Genomic DNA, 24,576 nt, shown 5'->3' on the forward strand with positions numbered 1-24,576 from the left:
AACACAGGTCTGCCTGGCCCCAGAGCCCATGCTGTTAGCCTCGATTCCAAGCTCTGCTGCCTCGGTTCTGCTTAGCGGATGCCCTTCCAGATGAAGGAATGGAGAATGGAGAATGGAGAATGGAGAATGGAGAATGGAGACTGGAGACTGGAGACTGGAGACTGGAGACTGGGGACGGAGCTGAGAAGCTGCTCTTAGAGGGGAGGTGGAGGTCCGAGCACCCAAAATGCACCCAAGGGCTGGGCCAGATGAGCGGCCTCACAGAGGAGAAGGACACTAGCTTTGGAGGCAGACAGGCACTGATTCTAACCTTGGCTCCACCACGTGGTGCCGTTTGGCCTCGGCAAAGTTACATAACCTCTCTGAGCCTCAGCAGCCTGAACTGCCAAGTGGGAATTCTCTCCCTACCTGTCACGGTTGCCGTGGGAATTAAAGGAGAGAACACAGGTAAGTGACTCCCAGCCTTGGGCTGACATGCAGGACAGCAAGACCCCGGGAGGATTTTGTTCAGGGAACATTCCTGAGAAGAGGGTCGTGACTGGTTTTAATCTCACGCAGCCAAGAGGTCCCGAGACAAGAGAATTGTTTCTTGCTGCAAAAAGGGCTCCGAGTTCCTCCTTGATTTACTCTCCTGTGGGAAAAGGGTCTTTAGGGGCATCAGAGGATACTGGGGGGCACTGGTAATAAAAGTAGGGAGCAGAAATCCCAGGAGCATCCTCCTGCCATCCCAGCAGGGAGCCGGCAAGTATCTCCAAGCTTTGCGACGCCCTAATTCACAACAGCAGCTCTGACAAGTGCCTGGCACTGAGCTTAGCCCTTGACATACATTTCACTTCATCTGCTTAGCAGACCTGTGAAGTCACTACTGTTTTCAATCCCATTGTACAGGTTGGAAAACTGAGTCTCAGAAAGCTTAAGTTCCTTGCTCAAGACCAACATATGGCCACACCAGTATCTCTCACCCGACATGTTCTCGAACCTCGTCACTCCCCCATCCAGGGTTGAAGTCTAGACTGCCTGGCCCTTGAAGCTGTGACATAGAGCATGGCAGCAGTGACACTGCATGATAGCTGAGGCCAGCTCAGAAGAGGTGATGCAGCTTCCATGCTGCTCTCTGGAAGCTTCCTTGGAGCCCCGAAGCCGCCAGGCCACAAGGAAGCCCGATCAGGCCCACGCTGGGACCCGAGATCTGAGACTCGGAGAGACGGAGGTGCCCGGCTAGTCCCGGCGACTCCAGCCCCACTGTTTCTGGGTCAGCCACCCTCTGACCGCAGCCCAGCCGAGCCCTTCCAAACTGCAGACTCCCAGGAGCTTGGGCAGATAATAAAATGATCATTGTTCAAGCCACGGAACAACATGGGGCTGCCAGGTCATGGCAGCAAGGTCACATGACCAGTCACAAAGCTAGCAAGTGCTGGAATCCTCACTTCCACTTGAGCACAAGACCGTGTCACTCCTGACTGCTCTGACCACTACCCCACACTCTCCCTGGCCCTCAGAACCTTCCTCGAAGCTGTGGAAAGAGCACTGGACTGAGAGTCCGGAACTGGACCCCGGTTCTGAAGCTGCCGTTCACTAGCACAGAGGTTTCACCATGTGCCCTTCAGCAATGAGCTGCATTCCCTGGAGGCTTGAGTTCTCCACCCCGACCCGGCCCATGTCAGGGCAGGCTTTGATGCCAACAGAGCCAACAGATAACAAAAAGCACTTTGCAAAGAAAAGAGAGTCAGGGCTTGCTGAACCCCGCCCATGTGCCAGGTGGGTGGGATGCAGCCATTACCTGACTAACGATGTAGAAGGTAGACAGGGTTTTACCATTTTACAGGCACGGAAGCTGCGGTCCAGAGAGGTGAAATCTCTTGCACAGGTTAAATCACACAGCCAGGAGGTGGAGGAGCCTGAACTCAAGGCCGGCTCTGCCCACTGCAGGGCCCAGCGTGTCCCTCCTCCCCCGCCCTCTCCTTGTCAAGTGAGCTCCAGAGGACAACTGTTTGCTGCCATTCAAAACCCATGGGTGCCAGCTGATTGTTCCATGGGCCACATTTTGCCAAAGGAAAGAAACACGAGGCTGGATAAATGGTTCCCTGATGGCTCCTGAGGGACGGCCCAGGCCATGAGTCTTGGTTCACAGCAAACCATCCCGCGTCAAATCACCCAGGGTTTTCTGCCTGCCATACCGAGGCAGCCCCCAGGGCCCCCTCCCACGGCCTTCCCAAGGGACCCAGCAGGGACAGTGAGCCTGAGAAACAGAAAGGAGGTGGAGACAGTGCAGACAGAGGGAAGAACGCGGCCTCTTTATGACCGACCGGCCGGCCGAGCCAGGAGCCACCGGGCCTGCCCATGGGACGCAGCCCAGAGCGAAAGCATTACTAGCACCGCAGCCGTGCGTGAGACCCCAGTCGGCTCTCCGCCGCCCTTTCTCCCTCTTCCAGAGGAGGCTCCGGCGAGCTCCGGAACTTGGCGGAGGTCACACACAGCTAAGTAAGAGGCCAAGCTGAGACCTGAACCCAGGACTAGCTGACTTCGAGACGCCCGTGTCGCTGCTCTGCCACATTCTAGGGGGGTGCCCTCTCTGACTCCGACGCTGCCCAGGGCACTGCTGATGGCAGGGTGATCCAGAGCCCCACAGGCAGCCAGCCTCCTGGGGTCAAGAACACCAAGTCATACGGGCTGGAGGGACCCAGAAGGTGGTGGGGGAAGGTCACGGTGGCAGCGCCCTGCAGGAACTCAGGGGTCAGTGGGGGCCTAATGCCACTCCCCCAAGAGAGGAGACTCAGGGGCCCCCAGGAGTGTGCTGGGGCCGTGATTGATTACAATGATTTAATCAATCACGCCTGTGTAATGAAACCTCCAAAAACCCCTAACGATGGGGCTCAGAGAGCTTCCGGGTCACTGAACACACTGAGGTGCCGGGAGGGTCGCACAGTGAAGGCAGGGAAGCCCCTTGCTCTATAACTTGCCCTGCGCATCTCTTCCGTTTGGCTGTTCCTGAGTTGTATGCCTTACGATAAACAGGTACTGGTAAGTAAAAGCCCTCCTAAGTTCTGTCAGTCATTCTAGCAAATTATCAAACCAAGGAGGGGTCTGTGGGAACCCAACTTTATAGCTGGTCCATCAGAAGTACAGGTGGCCCAAACTTATGAACAATGTCTGAAGTGGTACAGTCTTGTGGGACCGAGCCCGTAACCTGCACTAACTCCAAGTAGTATCAGGAGTGGACTAAATTGTAGGACACCCAGTTGGTGTCCGGAGAATCAGAGGACTGGTTGGTGTAAGGAAAACCCCACACATTTGGTGCCAGAAGTGTCATGAGTAAAAACAGGGCACCCCAGTGAAAAAGTGACATCACCAGCCCTTGGAGCCTGTGAGGCCAGAAGCAGCGGCACACAGGGCCAGGGAGGCCAGAGGTGTCGTCTCAGAGGTTAGGCTCAGTGCCTGGGCAGACCTGGGTCCAAATCCCACCTCTGGCTTTAGCTGTGTGCCCTTGGGGATGAGGATGAACCTCTCTGGCAGGCCTCAGTCTCCTCATCTGTAAAATGGGCATCTAATAGTTTTCGCTCCTCCTGGGCTAGTCTAAGGCTGTGCAGTGACATCACGTCTGTAAGCACTCAGCACAGGGCCCAGGAAAACAGGTCAATTCTCCAGCAAGGAATGACCCTAACAGCCCTCTGCAAAGTCTAGGGCAGGGGAGTGATCTTTGCAGGGAGACCGGCCGTGGTTCCAAACTGCACTCTGGAACATACTAGCTGTGTGACGTCAGGTAAACCGCATTCCTCCTCTTATAAAGCCGTGAGCCAAGTCCTGTGCTCACACGTTTGGCACTGACTCATTTAATCCTCATGACAAGCCTACAAAGTGGGTGCCATCATTAGCCCCATTTTAGAGAGGAGGAAACTGAGGATCAGAGAAGCCAAGCCAGGAGGTTGACTCTTGCCCATGGCGCTATCCTTCCTCACCAGGTTATTGTATGAATCCAATCAGATCAAAAGGCACAAGAGAGGTACAAGTGCTTTTGAAACCATCAAACGCGAAACCAATATTAGTGGTGGTTGTCGTTACTGGTGAAACAGTTCAAAAATCCTAAGTCCAGTTATAAGGTCTGAAATCTCCCCACAGGGACTGATATTGGTTTTTAAAAATAGGATCAGGACTTTCAAAATAAGTTAAGGAAGCTGGGTGCGCTGGGAGGAGAGCATCGTTTTAATGAAAAAAAAAAAAAAAACAAAAAACCCTGATTAACGGAAATGATTCTTAATATATTTCGAAATGATCTGTTATGACACAAAGCAAAGACATTTATATATGACTTTGAAATTCTTAACAGCTGATTTTAGAGCAACCTATTATGAAATCTTCCAAAGTAGAATATATAGTAAGTAAATCATCAAGCAGGCCTCTCAGGCAGACTGACAGCAGCTCCTCTTAAAATAATTTATAAGGTGGTGTGGGGGGAGGTTGGGAGGAATTATTGCCATAATCATGTACTAATAAAATATTTATAAATGTGCCTTTCTCTTTTATCGTTACAGGCAGCTACAGGTATGAGTCCCGAGCCCCCATCAGAGGGGGTGCCCCATGAGCCTCAGGAGAAGAAAGTCAGGCATCGAACTTCTCTGGTGACAGGTCAACAGACTGGGGGCTCCTTAGCCTCTGTTTTGTCGCATCCGAGGCAGAGAGGGTTCAAGCGTGACAATGGAAATCGGAAGGTAGGTCCCAACCACCCTGTCCTCTCCCTAGGCGTTGCTGAGTGCCGGGAGGGAACGAGACTATTCGAGTTGAGCAAAGCAGAGAGGCATGTGGCTGTGACACCCTGGGAGAGTCACCTAACCCAGGCTCAACAACACAATCTACTGAGGGACTGCCTTGAGCTACAAGCATGGATGACCTGTCCACCACCCCTCGCCCTGGCCATTCCGTACATACCACCCCACACGTGTCCCTGGCCTGTCACTACAGGTACCTGTCTGTGCCTCTCTGCTTTCCTGGCTGCCGGACATGCTCAGCTCATGCGTGGGGCAGGCTGGAAGGGCAGGGGGGAATGCTCCCCAGGAGCAACCTTCAACCAGGGAGAAGCAGGAGGCGGTAGATCAATATCCCGGCTCCCTCGTCCCTCGCGTAATACACGATGAGGAGACATGTTCTTCAGGGTCTCCCAGAGATCCCCAGAGATACTGGCCCCCCACTTCCCAGAGCTAATCCACTCCTTAAGGCTCCAGCATCACCTGCCTTTCTTCCCTCACTTCCCTACTGGTTCCTCATGATACCCCCTCCCCCAAAGCCTACATGCAATTTTTGTCTCAGGGTCTGCCTCCGGGGAAAGCAGCTTAATTCAGCTTTCTCTTCTTTATTCCATTTAATCCTCACACCAATCCCAGTCTTGGCCCAACGAAAGAGGAGGCCTCTCTGAAGCTCAGAGAAGTTTGGTTTTGAACTCAAATCTGCCTCCCTCAAGCGCCCATAGCCTGGAGTTTTTTCTGGGGGGCTGTGCTGGGCCTTCGTCGCTGCGTGGGCTTTCCTCCAGTTGCGGGGAGCAGGGGCTACTCTTCGTTGCGGTGCGCAGGCTTCTCACTGTGGTGGCTTCTCTTGTTGCGGAGCACGGGCTCTAGAGCACAGGCTCAGTAGTTGTGGCGCACGGGCTTAGTTGCTCCGTGGCATGTGGAATCTTCCTGGACCAGGGCTCGAACCTGTGTCCCCTGCATTGGCAGGCAGATTCTTAATCACTGCACCACCAGGGAAGCCCCAGCCTGGAGTTTACTGCACCTAGACCTTCTGAGCCTCAGTTTTCTATTCTGTAAAATATGTTTGCTTCCTTCCACACATCCCCAATCTATAGATGCCTGTGCCCCAACTCTAAACCTTCAACAGCTTTTCTGATCTGAACTGTGCAATGACATCCCCAATCCCAGTCCATTTACAAAGCTGGCTGATTTCCAAATGGTCAGGGCGTTGAGCATGGCCCACGGCTGATTTTTGGAAAAGGCAAGTGGCATTTGATTTTTCCATGTTTGCCCAGTTAAGCATGTCTGCCCTTGGCTTGGACCAACTGTGGACTCCCTACCTTCCCTATTTCTGACTCAGCATAACTTCTAGAAATGTCCAAAATCAAATCAGTGGACCAATGCAGCTCAAGAGTATGAAAATCAAAAGAACAGGCCACAAGGCCCACGGGTATGGGAATGGCAGGAATAACATGCCAGCATATTCCAAAGAAGTCTGCTGCCCCACAGAGGAATGGCCCAGAATGTCAGCCAGAGTCAACACGTAGCTCCAGAGGACAGACCTCCATGAACACGTGTGTCCATTCAAAAAGTAAATTCCAACTCTATGTTCTGGGCCCAAAGGAAGCCACTCTCTACAGGAAACAGCTAGACAAGGACACAACCACACTATAAGGTACCATAAGCCCCATGAAGGCAGGAGCCACACTGCTCTCGATATTGACCGTCTCCCCGGGACCTTTCGCAGTGCCAAAAGCAATGGCACAAGAGTCTGGTTAGGGAAGCGAGGAGCCTTGAATGCCAATCTAAGGAATTTTACTTGATGTAGCAGACAAGAGAGAGCCTCGGGAGGAGTCTAAGCAGGGAATGGCACAACAGGTCTACGTTTTAGAAAGGAGCCCAGTGGTCACAACGAGGGTGGAGCCAAGCCATCGGCAGTGACGCTACCGCAATAGTCCAAGCAAAAAAAGGATTAGCAAATACTTAGTCTAAGGTGATAGTAGTAAGGATAGAGAAGTCAGGACAGAAATGCTGTCACAGAAAGTATCTACAGGGCAAGGTCAACGACTGGATAGGGATGGGGGAGGGAGAGGAACGATGAGAACCACTTGGGGAGACCAACTTGAAGCAGGGACAGTAAGCAAACAGACAGTTAAGGATGGCGAGCAGGTTTGGGAGGAGAAGGAGAGCTGGGTCAGCTCCAGCGCATATGGTGTGAGCATCGCCAAGATGTCCAGACAGAAAACATCACCTTTAGTGCGTGGACCCAGCCTTCCCTCACCCGTTTCAGGGTGTCTCTTCTCAGCACAGTAACCACTAGCTACATGTGGCTATTTAAATGTACGTTACTTAGAATTTAATGCAATGAACAATTCAACGCCTCGGTTGCACCAGCTGCATGTCAAAAGCTCGACAGCCACGTACAGCTAGTGGCCATCCTGCTGGACAGAGAACCTCCCCCTATCATCACAGAAAGCTCCACTGGACAGCGCTGGGTGACGCGGTTTGCTTGAAACATCCAGCCCGCTTCCTTCTCGGCACACCTGGCTCGGCAGCCCCCCCGAGAGCAGTCCCAGAGATGTGGAAGATGACAGGCTGACCCTGTCCCACCTCACGGAAAGAAGGGCCTTGTCAGGCACCTGCTGGCGGAGACAGCCGGCAGCCCAGGTGAGCCCGGCGGCAGGCACGTACCTTTGCAGGCCCCCGCCGCACCCAGGTGGTAGATGGCTGCCAACACCCACCAAATGGCCCTCTGCTCGCTCTCCAAAACGCCCAGCGTCTCCATGGCGCCCTGGAGCGGGGCGAAGGCAGCCGCCGCCCTCTGCTTGCCTTCAGGCTGAGAGCAAGGGGAGAGAGGAAGACAAACAGGCCATCACAGTGGAGGAAATGCAAACTTGCAAGTGGAAGCAGGGCTCGGTCTGGGGGGAATGTGTGGTCATTTTATGACCATGGTAAATTACCCACGATTAAGCTGGGGAGTACTGACACACAGAACTCAGGCTGCTGGGAAAGTTATAAAAATCATGTCTATCTGACTTTGGAAGGCGACATGATTTTTATTCATTCGTGTGTTCATTCAATAGATTTATTGAGGCTCTGCACTGTGCTGGGCTCTGGAGAGACAGAGATGAGCGAAATCCAGAACTTGACTTTGAGGACCTCTCAAGCTAGAAGTGGAAAGAGACGTAAAAACAACTAAGTGCGAAACTGGCTAAGTGGGGGACTGTGGGATCTCAGAGGAGGGCCTGGCCGATTAATCCCACTCGAGAGAGTCAAAGAGAATGTCGCAGGAGATGAGACAAGATTGTGATTGAAGTCTGAAAGACAAATAGGCAGAGCTGACCAACTGGATGGAATAGAGGCCTGACGGGCAGAGGGAACAACGGGAACAAAGGACATCTTTGGAGACAACAGGTGCTCAACTGAACGTGGACAGAGAAGCAGGTATTTTTGGAGGTGGGGCAGACAGAGTGGGGGAGGAAATAAGCACGAGAAGCTGGCCGGTGCCATGGAGGAGGCCTCAAACACAATATTAAAGGGGACAGGCTTAAAACTCCAGCCACGATGGACAAACACGCATCCCTATTTACACTCCTGGACCCGTGGCAGACAACACCAATCGATGAAGATCCCACAGCAAACCAGCGAGTCCAGATTCTTTTCAGGATGTCCCCCCTTGCAGCCCCACCCAATGATCTGCCTCAGCAACTGAAAGAGACCCTGTCTGCCATCCCCAGGGCACGCAGAGGGAAACTGCCAAAGATTTTTAAGCAGGAGGAAAGAGAAAATAGTACGACCAGATGTTTATGGGTTGTAGGGTGTCACTTTTCCTTTTTCAGATTTATGATCCCAATTATGTTTGTTTTTTTTTTAATAAATTTATATATTTATCTATTTATTTCTGGCTGCCTTGGGTCTTCGTTACTGTGCACACGGGCCTCCTCTAGTTGTGGCGAGCGGGGGCTACTCTTCGTTGCGGCGCGCGGGCTTCTCATTGCGGTGGCCTCTCTTGTTGCAGAGCACGGGCTCTAGAGCGCAGGCTCAGTAGTTATGGTGCACGGGCTTAGCTGCTCTGCGACATGTGGGATCTTCCTGGACCAGGGCTCGAACCCGTGTCCCCTGCACTGGCAGGCGGATTCTCAACCACTGTGCCACCAGGGAAGTCCCCCCAATTATGTCTGATTGAATATTAAAATTAGCCTGAAACTCATAACTCCACCCACGCCATCTGGCCAAGGAGACGCGACCCAGAAGCCTGCTGGGTTGAGAGGAAGTGAGCTGGGGATGAGAATTCTTCTGTCAATAATCCTCCAACAGATAATGAGGACCTGATTTGCACTTGGCCTGTTTACAGAGCTTGGGTGATGAACTGTAAGCTGTCAAAGCTGGCAGGTCCCCGAATTTTATGGAGTCCAATGCTTAGAGAGGGGACAACGCTTGCCCAAGGTCACACAGCAAGTTAGTATCAGATACAGGATTAGAATCAGGCTTTCTGACTCCCCGTCCAGGCCACTTGTCCCCTCCACTCAAGCCAATTCTTCTAACTGGGAAAGAAACCTGCAAGGATCATCGACCTATTGGGACAACGTCAACGCATGCAGTGACATTGAGAGATTCGCTGTGGAAACATTTCAATTAATAGCAGAAGCATGTTCCACTGATCCATCATATTTCTGGGGCACCACAGGACCACAAAAACCCTAGCAACGAGGAGCTCAACCTAGCAACTGCAGCTGCTCCGCTGGAGCAAACGGAGGAGAGGAAGGCATCTTACCAACATGCTCTTGGTTATTTATGAGATTTCAAAGTAGCAGAGAAAGGACACCAAAAGGACAGTGGCAACACATTTATTATGGCTCCCACTGTCAGCCATGAGCATTTGACTTTAAATTACAGGCAGACCCCATCATCTGCCACTTAGCTCATACGAACAGAAGAATTAGAAAACTTCCACTAAAGCTTGTTTGCTTCTTTTTCTCTCCTCCCCGCCTCCCCCGGTCTCTGCTGCAACAGAAGACACGGAGGGATGAATATATATGCTTCTGATCTAAAGCAATTAGAATCACGAGGATGTTTACAGTTCCCTAAACTTCTAGGGAGCCAGACACCTCTGCATAATGCCCTGACAAAAGCCAGTTCTTGCCTCAAAATCACGAAAATAGAAATCAGATCAGTGGGATAAATCAACTCACGGCCGAAATGTCTACCAAGAGGAGAATGGATAAACAGTGGGTGGTCCAGCCAGGGCACAGTGATGGGGTACCACGCAGCAATGAAAAAGATCACGTCACTGATCATGCAAGCACGTGTATGAACCCCACAGATTCCACGTGAGACAGAGGAGCCCTGTACAAAAGACCACGCACTGTGGATTCTGGTTATATGAAGTCCACATGTGGGCAAAACTCCCCTATGGGAAGAGAAGTTAGGATGATGACTCAGGTGGGAGGGATGCCTCTGATGGGGTGGGGACTCAAGGGAGCCTTTACTGGAACGAGGAATGTTCTAGATGTTGAGCTGGTGTGGGGTTGCAGGTGCGTGTGAGAATATAATCATCACTGAGTTGTACACTTAAAATTAGTGCTTTCATAAACATCTGACTGTATGTCTCAACTGAATTGAAAAAAAAGAAAGTGAAAAAGTAAAAGCTGACTCAGAAGATGCCCAGGCTTTGTCTGATGCAATTAAAGACGCAAGGTTAACCCAAGATGGCAGGTAATTTAGTGCAAAAAATAAAATCCAAAATGTTCCCTCCACATTCAACCGGGCTGCATTTAGAGCACCCAGGAGATTCCGACAATGCAGAGAGAGGCCAGGTTTGGATTTGGAGGCAGACAGAACTGCGTGTTCTCTCGGCTCTGCGTCTCTGCGGTGTGACTGCACAAACCTCTTGCCCTTCCGCTGGAGGCTCAGTTTCCACCAGTGTAGAATGAAAATAACAGCCAAACCTCCTCCCAGGCCACTGTGAGGATTAAATGAGTTGAAGTGCGTAAAGCACCAGCACAGTGCCTGGCACACAGTGGCACTCAATTAATGCTGGGCTCGACCCCACGCCTTTGCCCAGGCTGTCAGGCCTTCCAGGGACACCTTCCCTGCTGCTGCACAGCAGTCCCTGGCAAGTGAATCAGGCGTGGCCCGTCCTTGAGGGTCCCCCAGTCCAATAAGGGGGACAGATGTGCAGACAGACACTGACAGCACAGGGTGAGTGCTGGGCCTGGGGGGCTCCGGGGAGCGGTAAGGAGCCGACTTCTGGGAAGAAGCACTGAATGAAGCCACCAGCACGAGCAGGAGAAGCGGGTGCTGGGCGGGCAGGCAGGCAGGCAGGCAGCGTCTCCTAGCAGAAGGGCGCGGGGCTGGTAGGCATGGTGCGATAGGTGCCAAGCCCCCTGAGGGGGCACGTGCAGGCCGCTCTCACAGGGTGCAGGGCCGCAGGGAGCCACGGTCTGCAGCTGGGCGCTGCTCTCCGGTGGAGGACGCGGCACCGGGGGCCTCCCTGGCCGAGGGAACCGGCCCCTGGAGTTCTGCTCCTGGTTATAAGCACAGTCCGGGCCCGGGGTCGCACTCTGCTTCACGGGGATGTTAACCACACCCCCTCTTCCAGGGCCAGGGTGGGCGCCCCTGTGTCTCTACAACCAACCAACCAACCAACCAACCAACCAACCCACCCAGGCCTGGAAGGATTCCCACGGTTCCAGCCCCTGGATCTGGAGCCGGATCCGGGAGGGAAATGCAGAACACTGACTATTCATTTGCAAAAGAAACGTGGGTGCCTGCACAGGGGGGTGAACTTGACGGAGACCACGGGGAGGGCAGGACAGGTGTCCAGCCAGAGCCAAGGGCTCCCTTTACCTCAACACTGACGGGTCCACGTTCTCTCCGGGCACTGCAAGTCCATTTAAGGAGGGAGAAGAGAAGGGTTAACTGAGCACCTACAATGCTGCACTAGGTGCTTTTACCTTGTAAGGCAGCTGTGAGTCTCTCCAACTGTAAGAGGAGAAACTGAGGCTCAGAGAGGCTAAGGCACTTGTCCAAGGCCACGCAGCTGGGGAGGGACAGAGCCACTATACGCCAGATTCTCTACTGAGCGCCCACCCTAGGGGCAGACCGAGGGTCAGGGCGTTGCTCCACCCACTCCACAGGGGGAGAAACTGAAGCTGAGAGAGGAGAAGTGACCCAAGGCTGCACACTGGGGCACATCCCAGAGCACGCGGTCTGCAGCCAGGGCACAGACCTGAGATGACAGTGAGGGGCGAACAAGAGAGACAATGTGGAGTCAGGCCAACCTGGATGCCCCGCTTCTGCCACTTAAAAGCTGTGTGCCCTTAAGCAAGTAGTTTCACCTCTCTGAGCCTGATTACTCCTCCCAACCAACACATGTGATAATAATCCCTTCTGTCAAAGGGTCCTTAGGAGAATCAAGTAAGAGAAAGCTCCTGGCAGAGCCCCTGGCAGGAGTGCCTGATCCCCCATCCTTCTGTCTGGAGCCCATTCCCCCACAGTTGATGCCTGGGTCATAAAAAATAAATGTGCCTCGGGCCAAAGCCTGGCTGCTGCCAGCCAGAAGCAAACGGCTGGGAGGCAAGGATTATTATTATTATTATGACCACTGCTGCTGGTACATTTTTAAAACATCAGTCTAGGTTGAGGAAAAATAAATTATAGAGGAGAAGATAATATGAACGCTTTGTGATTTCAAATGTGTCCTGGTGCCCTAACAGATCTCAAATAAGTTCCATTTAAAGCTGAAATGTGGGGCTTCCCTGGTGGCGCAGTGGTTAAGGATCCGCCTGCCAATGCAGGGGACACAGGTTCGAGCCCTGGTCCAGGAAGGGAAGATCCCACGTGCTGCGGAGCAACTAAGCCCGTGCGCCACAACTGCTGAGCCTGCGCTCTAGAGCCCGTGCTCCGCAACAAGAGAAGCCACCACAGTGAGAAGCCCGCGCACTGCAATGAAGACCCAATGCAGCCAAAAATAAAATAAATAAATTTTATAAATAAGTAAGTAAGTAAAAGCTGAAATGTGGCAGGCAGGGAGGACGCAGCGCAGGGACAAGGAGGGGAAGCTGGCCATCAGCGAGCGAAGGCGGCCACGGAGGGCCAGCACCACCCTGAGGGCCGGCTTCCCCACAACCTGGCCCCGCCGCTCCAGCTGACAGCCCCCCGGGCCCACACCCTCACCCTGTGCTCTGCAACCACTGCACTGCTGGCTCTCCCCCGCCGTTGCCTCTGCATCGGGAGCTCGGTGCAGCAGGAAGGCTGGCCTCACTGCACCTGCCTAACTTCTCTCACAGTCCAAGACCAGCTTGTACTCACCGCCTCCAGGTAGCCCTCTCTGATACAACTTCAAGCCTCCAGGCCTGCCCATGTAATATTTGGGACACACTTAAGTTAAAAAAAAGTATTCGATGTTTATGTGAAACTCAAATTTAACCGGGCATCGTGTATTTTTTTTCCAGTTTTACTGAATTATAATTGACAAATAAAAATTGTATATTTTTATTTGTCAATTATAATTGACAATGTGTCAATGTGTCAAGGTGTGCAATGTGAGGATTTGATATAAACATTGTAAACATTACCGCAATGAACTTAATTAATACACCCATCACCTCACATAGTTACCGTTTCTTGGTGTGTGGTAAGAACACATAAGTTCTACTCTCCCAGGATATTTCAAATGTACAGTAAGTCCAGTATTATTAACTATAGTCACCATGCTGTTAGATCAGTTACAAGATGAATATGGTCTAGGTATCCCATATTTTTATTTGCTGACTCTGGCGACTTCGGGGGCTTGTACTTAGCAACTCTCATTCTTGGGGTGATTTCCTGACCACCAAATTCCTTCACTGAGTCAGTACCTGATGGCCCAATCCCAGAAAGCTAGCCCAGGCTTCTATTAAAGACCGACGAATTTCCAGCTTGTATTTTTGCTCTTAGAGAACAAAGAAAACACTCTCCATACCTGCCAGGTAGCAGGGTGAGAACAAAGAAATACCCTACCAGTTCCCACAGATCAACTGGTCTAAAAAAACAACCCCCAGAAACACACAAAAAAAGAAAGCCACTTCAAACACCTCCTTGACTGGGTTCACACTGTGCCCCATTCCTGTATGCAGACTGTGAACAAACAGGTCAGGCTGGGATGCTCGCGAGGGCCTGGCTTGAGCCCTTCTCCTCATCAGAACCAAGAAAACAAACAACAACGCTCTTGCTGATTCAAATGGATACATGTGGCCCAACCTCATTAAAGAAAACCCAGCACTGGGATAGCCTCGCATCCCCTGCCGTGCTGGGGCCAGTCTGGGCTCCTAGTGCCGCGGAAACCAGGGGGAGGAGAGGCATGAAAGAAGAACATACTGCAACTCCCCCCCGTGGAGGGGGGTGTCAGGCAGGTGAAGCTGGGGGAGCCGCATCACCCCACTCCATCCCACTCCACTCACTGTCGAAACAGACTCACCTACAGTGGTTCTCAAAGCGGGGTCCCCGGACCCACCGCTTCAGCATCAACTGGGGACTTGTGAGAAATGCAGATTCTCAGGCCCTAGCCCAGACCTACTTAATCAGTAACTCTGTGGATAGTACCCAGCAGAGAGAGAGAGTGTGAGACAGCCTTACCGAGGTGTAACTGGCAAAAATAAACCACTCATCTTTAACAAGTACACCCGTGAAAGCGTCGGCACTCAAGACAATGGACACATCCATCACCCGCAAAAATTCCCTTTCATAATCCTCTCTCCCCTCCTTCTGCAACCAAAACCCCAGGCAACCATTGACCTGTTTGCTGTCACAGCAGATTCGTTTGCATTTTCTAGAGTTTCAAATACATGGGATTATATGGTTGTACTCTTTCATCTGAGATTTTTCACTCGGCACAATTTTGAGAGCCATCATGTTCTTGGATGCATCAGCAGTTCATTGTTATTACTGAGTAGGATACTACCTTTATGGTTTTCTACGATGAATTCATCCATTAACCTGTTAATAGACATTTTGGGTAGTTTCTAGGTTTTGGCTAGTACACACAAAACTGCTAATGAACTTGCATGTAAAATAAATTTTGCACGGATGTACACTTCCATTCTCCTGCATAAATACCTAGGACTAGACTAGCGTGCCACGTGGGAGGTGTATGTTTAACTTTGTAAGAGCCCGTTTTCCGAGATGATGCACTATTTTCCACTCCCACCAGCAGGGTATGAGAGCTCCAGTTACCCCAGATTCTCACCAGCATTGGTACGATCAATCTTTTCAAGTGTAGACACTCTAGTAATTGTGCAGTAGTTATTTCATCGTGGTTCGAGTTTCAATTTCTTTAATGATAAGGATGTTTAATTTACTTTCACATGCCATCTAAGTATCTTCTTTGGGGAAGTCTATGTTGAAATCTTTGGCCCATCTTTTTTGTTGGGTTATTTATGAGTTCTGAGAGTCACTTATAAATTCTGGATTCAAAGACTTTTTCAGATACGTGATTTGCAAGTATTTTCTCCCAGTCTGTGGCTTGTATTTTCATATTAACAGTGACACTCAAAGAGCAGAAGTTCTTAATTTCAACAAAGTGCAATTCATCAATTTGTTCTCTCATGGACTGTGCTTTTGGGGTCATATCTATGAAGCCTTTGCCCGATCCAAAGTTACAGAAATTTTCCTCCTGTTTTCTTCTGGAAATTTTATGATTTTAAGTCTTACATTAGGGTCTATGATCCATTTTTTTTGGTCGATTTTTGTACATGGTGTGAATTTGTGGACTGAAATTCTTTTTTTTTGCATGACGATACCAAATTATTCCAGCGCCATTTGTGTCCCTGACACGTATGTTTGGAAAAGTGCTTCAGAGTAGAAATGATTCACTCCCCTCTGCCTGGTAAGCTCCTACTCATCCTTCAAAACCCAGGTCAGATGTCCCCTTGGCTAAGAAGCCTTCCCTGACTGAGGCCAAGTAGCTTTCATCTATCCTCTGGTGTACAGAATGTTGTACAAACTCTGGCATTTTTCTTATCCCACACGATTGCATTAATTCCCAAGTCTTTCTCTCTTGATAGGGTGAAAATTCAGGGATGAGGACCATAATCCCAGCACTCAGCACAGGCCTGGCACAGGGGGTGATGGTAGGAGTGGGGGTGGGGGTGGGTGACTCAAAACAAGTTTTAAAATATAAAAAAATAAATAAAAGAACAAACAAGTGAACAATGTGCTTTTTTAAACAACCGAATACCACCTCTCAAGGCCCTACTCACAGGCCCCATCTTCCAGGAAGCCACATTAATCATGAACAATATTTCCTAAGAAAACTGCCACTGACTGATGTAATCCAAGCCCAGTGCTAGCTGCTTTCTGCACATCGTTTCATTTAATCCTGACAACAGGTCCATGAGGCAGATACCGCTAGCTACTGTTGTTATTTTACCGAAGAGGACACAGACCTTCAGAGAGGCTACTAGGGTCCATGCCTGAGGTCTCATATCCAGTAAGTGTCAGAGCCGGGGTTTGAACCCAGACAGCCTGTCCCGGAGACCGCGCCCTTACCTCTACACAAACCACCTCCTGGTTCCCTTTATTAGCACAAGACTCATTTCCCTGACAAGCCCAGGCCCCATAAAGGCAACCCTGCCTCCCCCACGTGACCAGCCCTTGCCAACTACTCACCCCAGTGGCAGAGGGACGAGCCACACAGGGGACCCTCCCATCTTGGCCATGGGGACACAGACACCCACTCACACCCGGAAGGACCTCCTCTTTACCTTAGGCCACACGCCCATGCCGAAGGAGCTGCTGTCTGCCAGCTGGTGCAGGTACAGTTCTGTCCTGGAAACAGAGAAGGGACCAGAAGTAAGGGAGGACCCACCCACGCCAGTGGCCTGGCAGGGCAGGTGGGCATCATGGCACGGGGCTCCACAGAGTGCCCCAGGTGGCCCCGGGGTCTGCCTCAGGCCCTGGCCCTGCCTCCCGAATATTCCTCACTTGCTGCCCTCAATGGGCCCTTCTTAAGTGAAGGCCTTCCAGAAGCTTCCTTACTCCTCAGTTACCCTGCTCTGAAAACTGGGAGTTTCCTCTCTAATCTGCCCTCTCTCCAAAGGGTAAGGTGCCCCTCTGGCCTTAGCCAGGAGGCTCAGGACAGGTTGGGCCTGCCCTTCAGACGGGGGTGGAAGGCAGGAGACAAATGATGGGGGACACAGAGGCAAATTGAAAATTATCACCCCTCGCCTGGGGTGAGCACTCCCTGGAGCTTCACTAGATAGAACCTTACTCATTCGTTCAACAGATGAGGAAACCAAGGCTCAGAGACAGGGAGCCACATGTCCAAGAATTCCCAGGAGTCAGCGAGGGGCAGAGATGACTCCCTGGGCCACCTCCCCCAGAAGGCCCTCCCAGATGAGTCTTCTGGCTTCTCTGCTGTTCCACCTGGTGCCTCCTCGCCCTGAGCTACCTCAGGTGCACCCAAGGCTCTCACAGAGTTTAGGAGCTTCTGGAAGATTTGGGGTCTGCTGTTCCTTGCCCACCTCCCACGCTGCTGTCAGAACCTGTACCAAAATGTCACCGTCACAGCAGACATCCACCACCACCCCCCAGCGTGTATAAAGAGCCATATGTGAATTATCTCACTTAATCCTGTAAGGTCAGTCAAGGTACTATTTCCACTTTACAGAGGAAGAAACGGAGGTTCAGAGCAGGTGACACCTGGCCAGGTTCACCCAGCCCAGGAGCAGTACCAGGCAGCTGGAATCAGAGGCCAGATTCCTAACCACTGGGCTCCACTGCCTCTCAGCTCTGGGCAGAGGCAGGGCTGGGGCCCTGGAGAGCAGAGGCCCTTTGTCTCACTGCCCTCGGCCGTCCCTGCTCAGCCCAGTCGCTCACCTGAGATCCAGGTCCAATCCGGCTAGCACCTGGGAGAAAACCTCGAAATTGCCTTCCCCTTCCAGCTGCCGGGCCACGTGGCTCTTCTCCAACAGCATCGTCTGCCAGGGGAGAGGACAGGCGCCGATCAGCACGAGGCCCCGCTAGGTTGCCCGCACACCCCCACCAACCCCCAGGCCCACTCTTCGAGGCAGCACCTCAGGCCCCAACTTGGCTGGACGCCTCCAAATCAAAACGTGCCAGGCCTTTGTCTCACTGATTCAGAGTCCACGCAGGCAATCAACGAATGCAACGGGCTCATTCCGATGAAGGAATCCAAGGGTACTAACAATTAACCCAGAGCCGCCCTCCAACACACTCTTATGCAACCGAAGCCCTTAATAACTTGACCCACATGGTGATGCACGGTAGACTTTCAGGGCCGGGACAGAAAGGGATTTATCGTGCACCAGCGAGTCTGGGTATTCTCCTAGCTCCACATACAAACAACCCTTCTAATAACCTAATCCTGTTTTCTGTTCAAACAGAATGTTTGCGGGGGGAAGGGGAAGAGCCGGGTGATTTCAGAGAGAGGAACAAACAGGCCATGTGCCTGTCACACACGGGCGGCCGCAGAAGGCCAGCGAGCGCCTGTTTAATTTCAGCTTCCGCTTTTAAGACCCAGCTAATAAGCGGCTGAATTATGTATCTACTCATGAATATTTCATCCCTGTGATACTCCGAGGCACAGACGAGCCGGCGTGCTCGGGGAGGAGATGTCTGGGCACTGAGCGAGGTGGGGAGGAGCTGGCCTTGGCCTGGGGAGCGATGACCATTTAGACACATTCCAGGGTCCCAGCTGGAGGCGTGGGCCCTGCTGAGGGGAGCTGAGGCTACTGCAGCCCCAGAGAGCCCCCTCTTCCTCCCACCCAGAGGCCTCACCTGGAGCTGGGCGGCCGTGACTCAGCCTGTGGCGTTGAAGTCCAGTGACATCACCATGGAGAACTGGGTGGCACGGCGGCTGTGGCCGGTGAACACGGAGCCAAAGGCCCGGAGGACAGTGAAGGTGGCTCGAATCTTCTCCACTGGTGGGGCACAGACAGGGCATCACCCGTGGCCCGGGTGCTGCCACCCCCACCTCTCACAGGACCCCATTCTGGCCCCAGGCCCCAGCAGGGCCCCCTCCACTCCCCCAACTCAGCTCTAAGCCACACCTCTTCCGCTGCTGGGCTGGCCCTGTGCTGCAAGCAGGGGCGCGGGGGGAGCAAGAGTGAGCCCAGAGGGGGAGATACACACACCTAGGATTGGTACGATCTGAGTGACAAGGGCTGCCCTAGGGCCTCCTGGGCCTGGTGGAGTCTAGGAGGAGGGCAGGGCATTAACAGTCTTGGACCTGCGCTCGGGGAACGCCCATCACAGCCAGCTCAAAAAGCCCTGCAGTCCCAGGCTTTTTAACATAACTATTTAACGAGCACCCACTATGTGCTAGGCACCTGGATACAGCCTAGCCTGACTCCCACTCCCCCAACACACACTTTCAGCAGAACTACATTCTGGGAGGGCCTCTCCTTGCTGTATCCCCAGCTCCTAACAGGGCTCTAACCTGGGCCAGGTGCAGAACAGGTGATCAATAAAGCATTGGAATAACCCCAGTGGAGAAGCAGGATAGTACAATGGTTAAACAAGCTTGAATATGGCCTCTCCCCGTTGTTAGTCACCTGATTTGGAGCGAATAAATTAACCTCCCTGTGCCTCAGATACCCCATCTATAAGATGGGGGTAATAATAGTGCTTACTTACCTCATGTGGTTGCCACAAAGACTAAAAGATTTAATAATGTAAAGTGCTCAGAACATGCTCCAAATGTGGTGGTGTTAGTATTGTTTGTTATTATTAGAAAAGCAATACTGCCTGGGCCATATATTCTCAGCAGGGGGAATACTGCCCCCAAGAGGGCAGAAACTGATTCTTGAGGATGGGGGCAGTTTTCCTTTCTTAGGTATAGAATAGAGCACAGATACATATATATATATGTCTGTGTGTGTCTGTATATATACACACACATACACACACACTGCATAAACAAATATATGGTGAATCTATGGCATTAACTTTTCATGGTGGGAGACGATTAGGAGAAAGAACAACTAAAAAGGCTCCTCAGAGGGGCAACAATACATTGAGAACACTGGCCCAGGGGTAACAGCTCTGGAGCCAAACTGTCTGTGTTTGAATCTCGGTGCTAGGATGTATGAGCTGTGTGGCTTTGGGCAAGCTGGTTAACCTCCCTGCGTTTTAATGGCCTCATCTATAAAATTCAAATAATAATAATGTCTACCTTACAGGGATGTTTTAAATAATAAATAAGTTAACCTGCTTGGAATAGAGCCTGGCGCATAAGTCCTCAGCAAGCATTTACCACGATCACCATCAATATTGTAATTATTATCACCAATTGACACTATTTTTTTATTGAAGTATAGTTGATTTACAATGTTGACACTCTTTCTTTAATGCCCAGCTCAAACATCATTTCCTCAAGGAAGCCCCCCCGCCCCTTCTCTGTGCTCCCTCCGCCTCTCCCCTCCCCAGCTCGGCCAGCAAGCGGTGCAGAGCATTGGAGTCTGGCACAGATGTGCAGCTGAGTCTCCCTTCCGGCTGTCAGTGCCTCCTTGTCTTTGTTTTTACTTATCGGGTCCTCTGCACAGTCCAGTGGGCTGTGCGCTGCACAAGAACACCACACCTAAGGGCACAGCATTTATATCAGATAGCCATAGGCCTGTATACTTATTAGGATGATGGCCCAGAACGCGGTGGTCAAGTGTTTGGTTCTAACAATGTCAATGTGTGATGACTGTTCCACATGTGGCAGTGAGTGTCTTAGGCAAGGAGTACCTGTTTCTAATTCACACAAAAGTACCCAACAGACTAGGGGTGGCCCTGCCCAGAAGCCAGCACAGGGTCTGCACACAGGTGCTCAGTGAACGCGAGCTGAGCAGATATAAGAAAGAGCCGCCCAGCACCCCCTCCGACTCTCCCTTCCCTTCCCCCACGCCACCGCCCCCACCACGTCCCAGCTGCACGTCACCTGGAGACCACTGTACCTGAGACCCTGCCATCCACACTGCCTGCCATCCCCACCAGGTGCTCCAGGACCTGCTCGCAGCAGGTGGTCTTGCCAGCACCGCTCCCGCCCAGGGCCACGATACTCTGGTCCCTCTGCTGGCTCAGCAGAACCCAGTACGCCCGCTGGGCCAGGGAGCCAACGTGGGCGGGTAGGCCATCCCGGCAGCTCCTTCCTGGGCACCTGCAGGAAGATCGCCGGCCTCAGCCTTCCCACCCAGCCGGGGCCCAGGGAGCACTCCACAATGCTCCAACCCGGCCTCAAGCCCAGATCCACGTCCATGCCTCCCATCCTACTCCAGCCTTGTCAGAGACGTCGTGCATTTTTCTGGGGAGAGCCCAGCCTGGAGATCTAGTCCTGCCACTGGCTCGCTGTGAGTCCTTGGGCAGCCTTGGACCCTGCTCTGAGCCTGGCCTCTTCTTCAGCCAATGAGAGGCTTGAACTAGAGCTGCATTAGCTCATGGGGCTCATCTCACTTGCTACACAAAGGACCGGATCGTACCTGTCTGAAATGAAGCAGGTGGATAAAATGGCTCAATTGATCAGTGACGTCTGCCATGGAAACAGAATGGGGCATGGGGGAATTGGCGGTACGTGTGCTATGTATTTGCTATAACAGATTTAGATACCGGAAGCCCCTTTGACTTCATTCATTCATCCATCCATACATTCATTCACTCAGTAAAAAAAAAAAAATATTCATCGAGTGTCTACTACATAGCAGGCACTAACCCAGGCATTGGGGGCACAACACTACTCAAGGCGAATAAAGGAAATCTCTGCCAACCGTGAGGAGATATCATTATACACCTATTAAGGTGGCTAAAATACCTGTTTTTAATTTTTTTGACACACTACCAAGTTCTGGTTAAGATGCAGAGCAAGTGGAATTCTCCCACAATGCTACACAATACAGCCACTCTGGAGAACAGCTTGGCAGCCTCTTTTACAGTGATACGTACACTCGTCATACAACTGAGCAATCCCACTCCTAGGTATTTACCCAAGAGAAATGAACATTTGTGTTCACCAAAAAACCCTCTGTCACTGGTTATATTGAGTAGGTATTCAAAATCATCAACAAACTAGAAACAACCCAAATGTCCCTCAACTAAAGAACTAAGATAACCAACCATCCTGGTTTTAGCACTGAAAGTCCCATGTCCCAGAAAAACCATTCCCTCCCACGGAAACCAGGACAACTGGTCCCCCTCTGAACAGATAAACAAAGCTGTGCAATAAAATACAATACAATAAAAGAACTAACGGCTCACAGCTGCACAATATGGGTGAATCTCAAATGCGCTGTGCATTGTGATAAGTGGAAGAAGCCGATTCCAAAGGTTACACGCAGTATAATTCCATTTATGTGACTTTTCAGAAAAGGCACAACTAGGGAAAAGGGACAAAAGAACAGATTAGTGGCTGCCAAGGGCGGGACATGGGGGAGGGGATGACCACAAGGGTATGGAGAACTTTTGGGGGTGATGGGAACTGTCCTGTAATTGATGGCGGAGACAGTTTCACAACTATACGTGTTTGTCAAAAACTTACAGAAGTGAACACTAAAAAAGGTGGCATTAACTGTATGTAAATTATACCTTAATAAACCTGACTTAAGACAAAAAAAGCCCTGCCTGTAGAGCTTGCTTTCATTTGGGAGAAGACAGATGATAAAACACCAACTAATTAAATTATACTGAACGGGGAGTCATTTTAAAGCCATGAGCTTGGATGAGATCACCAAGGAAGTGGGCGGTTAAAGAGGGAGAGAGAAGAGGTGTAGGGATGGGGCACCCAGACTTGGAGAGATCAGGGACCAGCAAAGGAGGCTGAGAGGGAGGGCCAGTGGGACAGAAGGAAAACCAGGAGAGCGGAATTCCTGAGCTACGGAAGGGAGTGATGGCAGGAGGAGGGAAGGACCAGCCCCTGAAGTGCTGCTGAGGGTCAAGTCAGAGGAGGCCGGAGAATTGTCCGCTGGGCTTGGCAGCATGGAGGTCCCTGTGACCTTGACAAACGTCTGCTTAGCCTGGTGGTTTTCAGGGAGAACGGAAGAGGGCGGTGGAGGTAGTGAGGGCAGTAGAAAGGCAACAAAGGGAGCAGGGAAACGGGCCTGGCTGGAGGAGGACCTTGGAAGCCCAGGTTGCTAAGCGGGTGACACGTGGGCTAGCATCCACCCTCCCAGTGGCTTGGCAGGACCAGGGGCACAAACTCCGGTGTGGCGGCCCTCCCCCTCCCCGAACCCCCAGCCTGGGGCTAAGGAGCACCCCCAGTGCACTGTTGGCCTTTCCTACCCCGAGGCCCCCAGGAACAGCAATGAGTCCCCATCCTGACACAAATCAAAAGGCTCACAGACCTACTAGAGAATGGACCTGAGGATATGGGGAGGGGGAAGGGTAAGATGTGACAAAGTGAGAGAGTGGCATGGACATATATACACTACCAAACGTAAAATAGCTAGCTAGTGGGAAGCAGCCGCAGAGCACAGGGAGATCAGCTTGGTGCTTTGTGACCACCTAGAGGGGTGGGATAAGAAGGGTGGGAGGGAGGGAGATGCAAGAGGGAAGAGATATGGGAACATATGTATATGTATAACTGATTCACTTTGTTATACAGCAGAAACTAACACACCATTGTAAAGCAATTACACTCCAATAAAGACGTTAAAAACATAAATAAATAAAAAAGGCTCAGCAGGACCCCAAAGCTGGCAAAGTAGGACAAGCCGCCACACTGGCTGGACACAGCCTAAGGGAACGCAGCGGGCAGGGGGTCCTGAGGTCCGAGCCTCGGAGCCACCTCCCGCTTTGGAAACATAAAGTTCAAGGGCCAGGCTATCCCAATCGTCAGCCTCCTCAGGCCTGCAGGGGAACAGGGAGGATTCTGCAGACCCACGCCCTGCAGTCACACACAGGTACCCCTGCATGCTTGCACACGGGCACGCTCAAGGGCACACGCACCCAACAGCTGCAGAGGCCTCTGCACACAGGTGTGCCCATCTACACCCCACGCAGTCACAGCACACTCACCCCAAAAGAGGCCTGCACCCCCAGGCACGCACCCAGCTCCCAGCCACCCGGCAGGCCCAGACCCCCAGTGAGAGAGGCCCCCAGCCCTGCCTGGACCCCTCCTAGCCCATCTTCAAGGAGGCCTCAGTCCCAGCCTCACCGCAGGTCTCTGCTCCCACCTGGTGGCCATCTGAGGAACCAGAGGGGACTCAGCCAAAGACAGAAGGCAGCTGTGGGTGTGGGAGGCAGCGTGACTTGAGGGGGACTCACGCCCACCGCAGGGTTACAGGGGCTTAGGGGGATCACGGGACTCAAGTTCCTCCTACCAGGTTGGGTCCCAATCCCCGCACTTTTAGGCTCTTTGACCCAGGCCGTGTAGCAGACGCCGCAATCGAGGACAGTCACGGTCGAGAGAACTGGGCTTGCGGAGAGACCTGCGACAAACACCCCTCCCAGGGGCCCCTGAGGAACCAGAGCAGGCTCTCTGGGGCCTTGGGCTGCAGTAACAGAAGCACAGCCTGCCTGGCAAGGGAGGGGAGAGTGCAGCGCCGCCCTTCCAGGCTAATGAGAACCTACTGTATAGCACAGGGAACTCTATTCAATGCTCTGTGGTGACCTAAATGGGAAGGAAATCCAAAAAAGAGGGGATATATGTATATGTATAGCTGATTCACTTTGCTGTACAGCAGAACTATGCTCGAATAAAAATTAGATTTTTTTAAAAGGTGCCTTTTGTTATGTTAATGAGGTGACTTTGGAAAGCCAAATATATATGAGATGACCAAATATATATATATATATATATATATATATATATATATATTTTTTTTTCCTTTCTAGATTACCAGTTTATTATAAAAGGATCTAACTCAGGAACAGCCATATGGAA

General features: G+C 51.7%; 1 pseudogene; it reads right to left on the reverse strand.

Annotated features, from left to right (window-relative positions):
• LOC133075869 (solute carrier family 5 member 4-like) overlaps positions 1-24,576 on the reverse strand; it is a 77,077-nt pseudogene that overhangs the window by 30,401 nt on the left and 22,100 nt on the right.

The sequence above is a fragment of the Eubalaena glacialis genome, chromosome 15 (assembly GCF_028564815.1).
Source record: "Eubalaena glacialis isolate mEubGla1 chromosome 15, mEubGla1.1.hap2.+ XY, whole genome shotgun sequence".
NCBI classification, from domain to species: Eukaryota; Metazoa; Chordata; class Mammalia; order Artiodactyla; family Balaenidae; genus Eubalaena; species Eubalaena glacialis.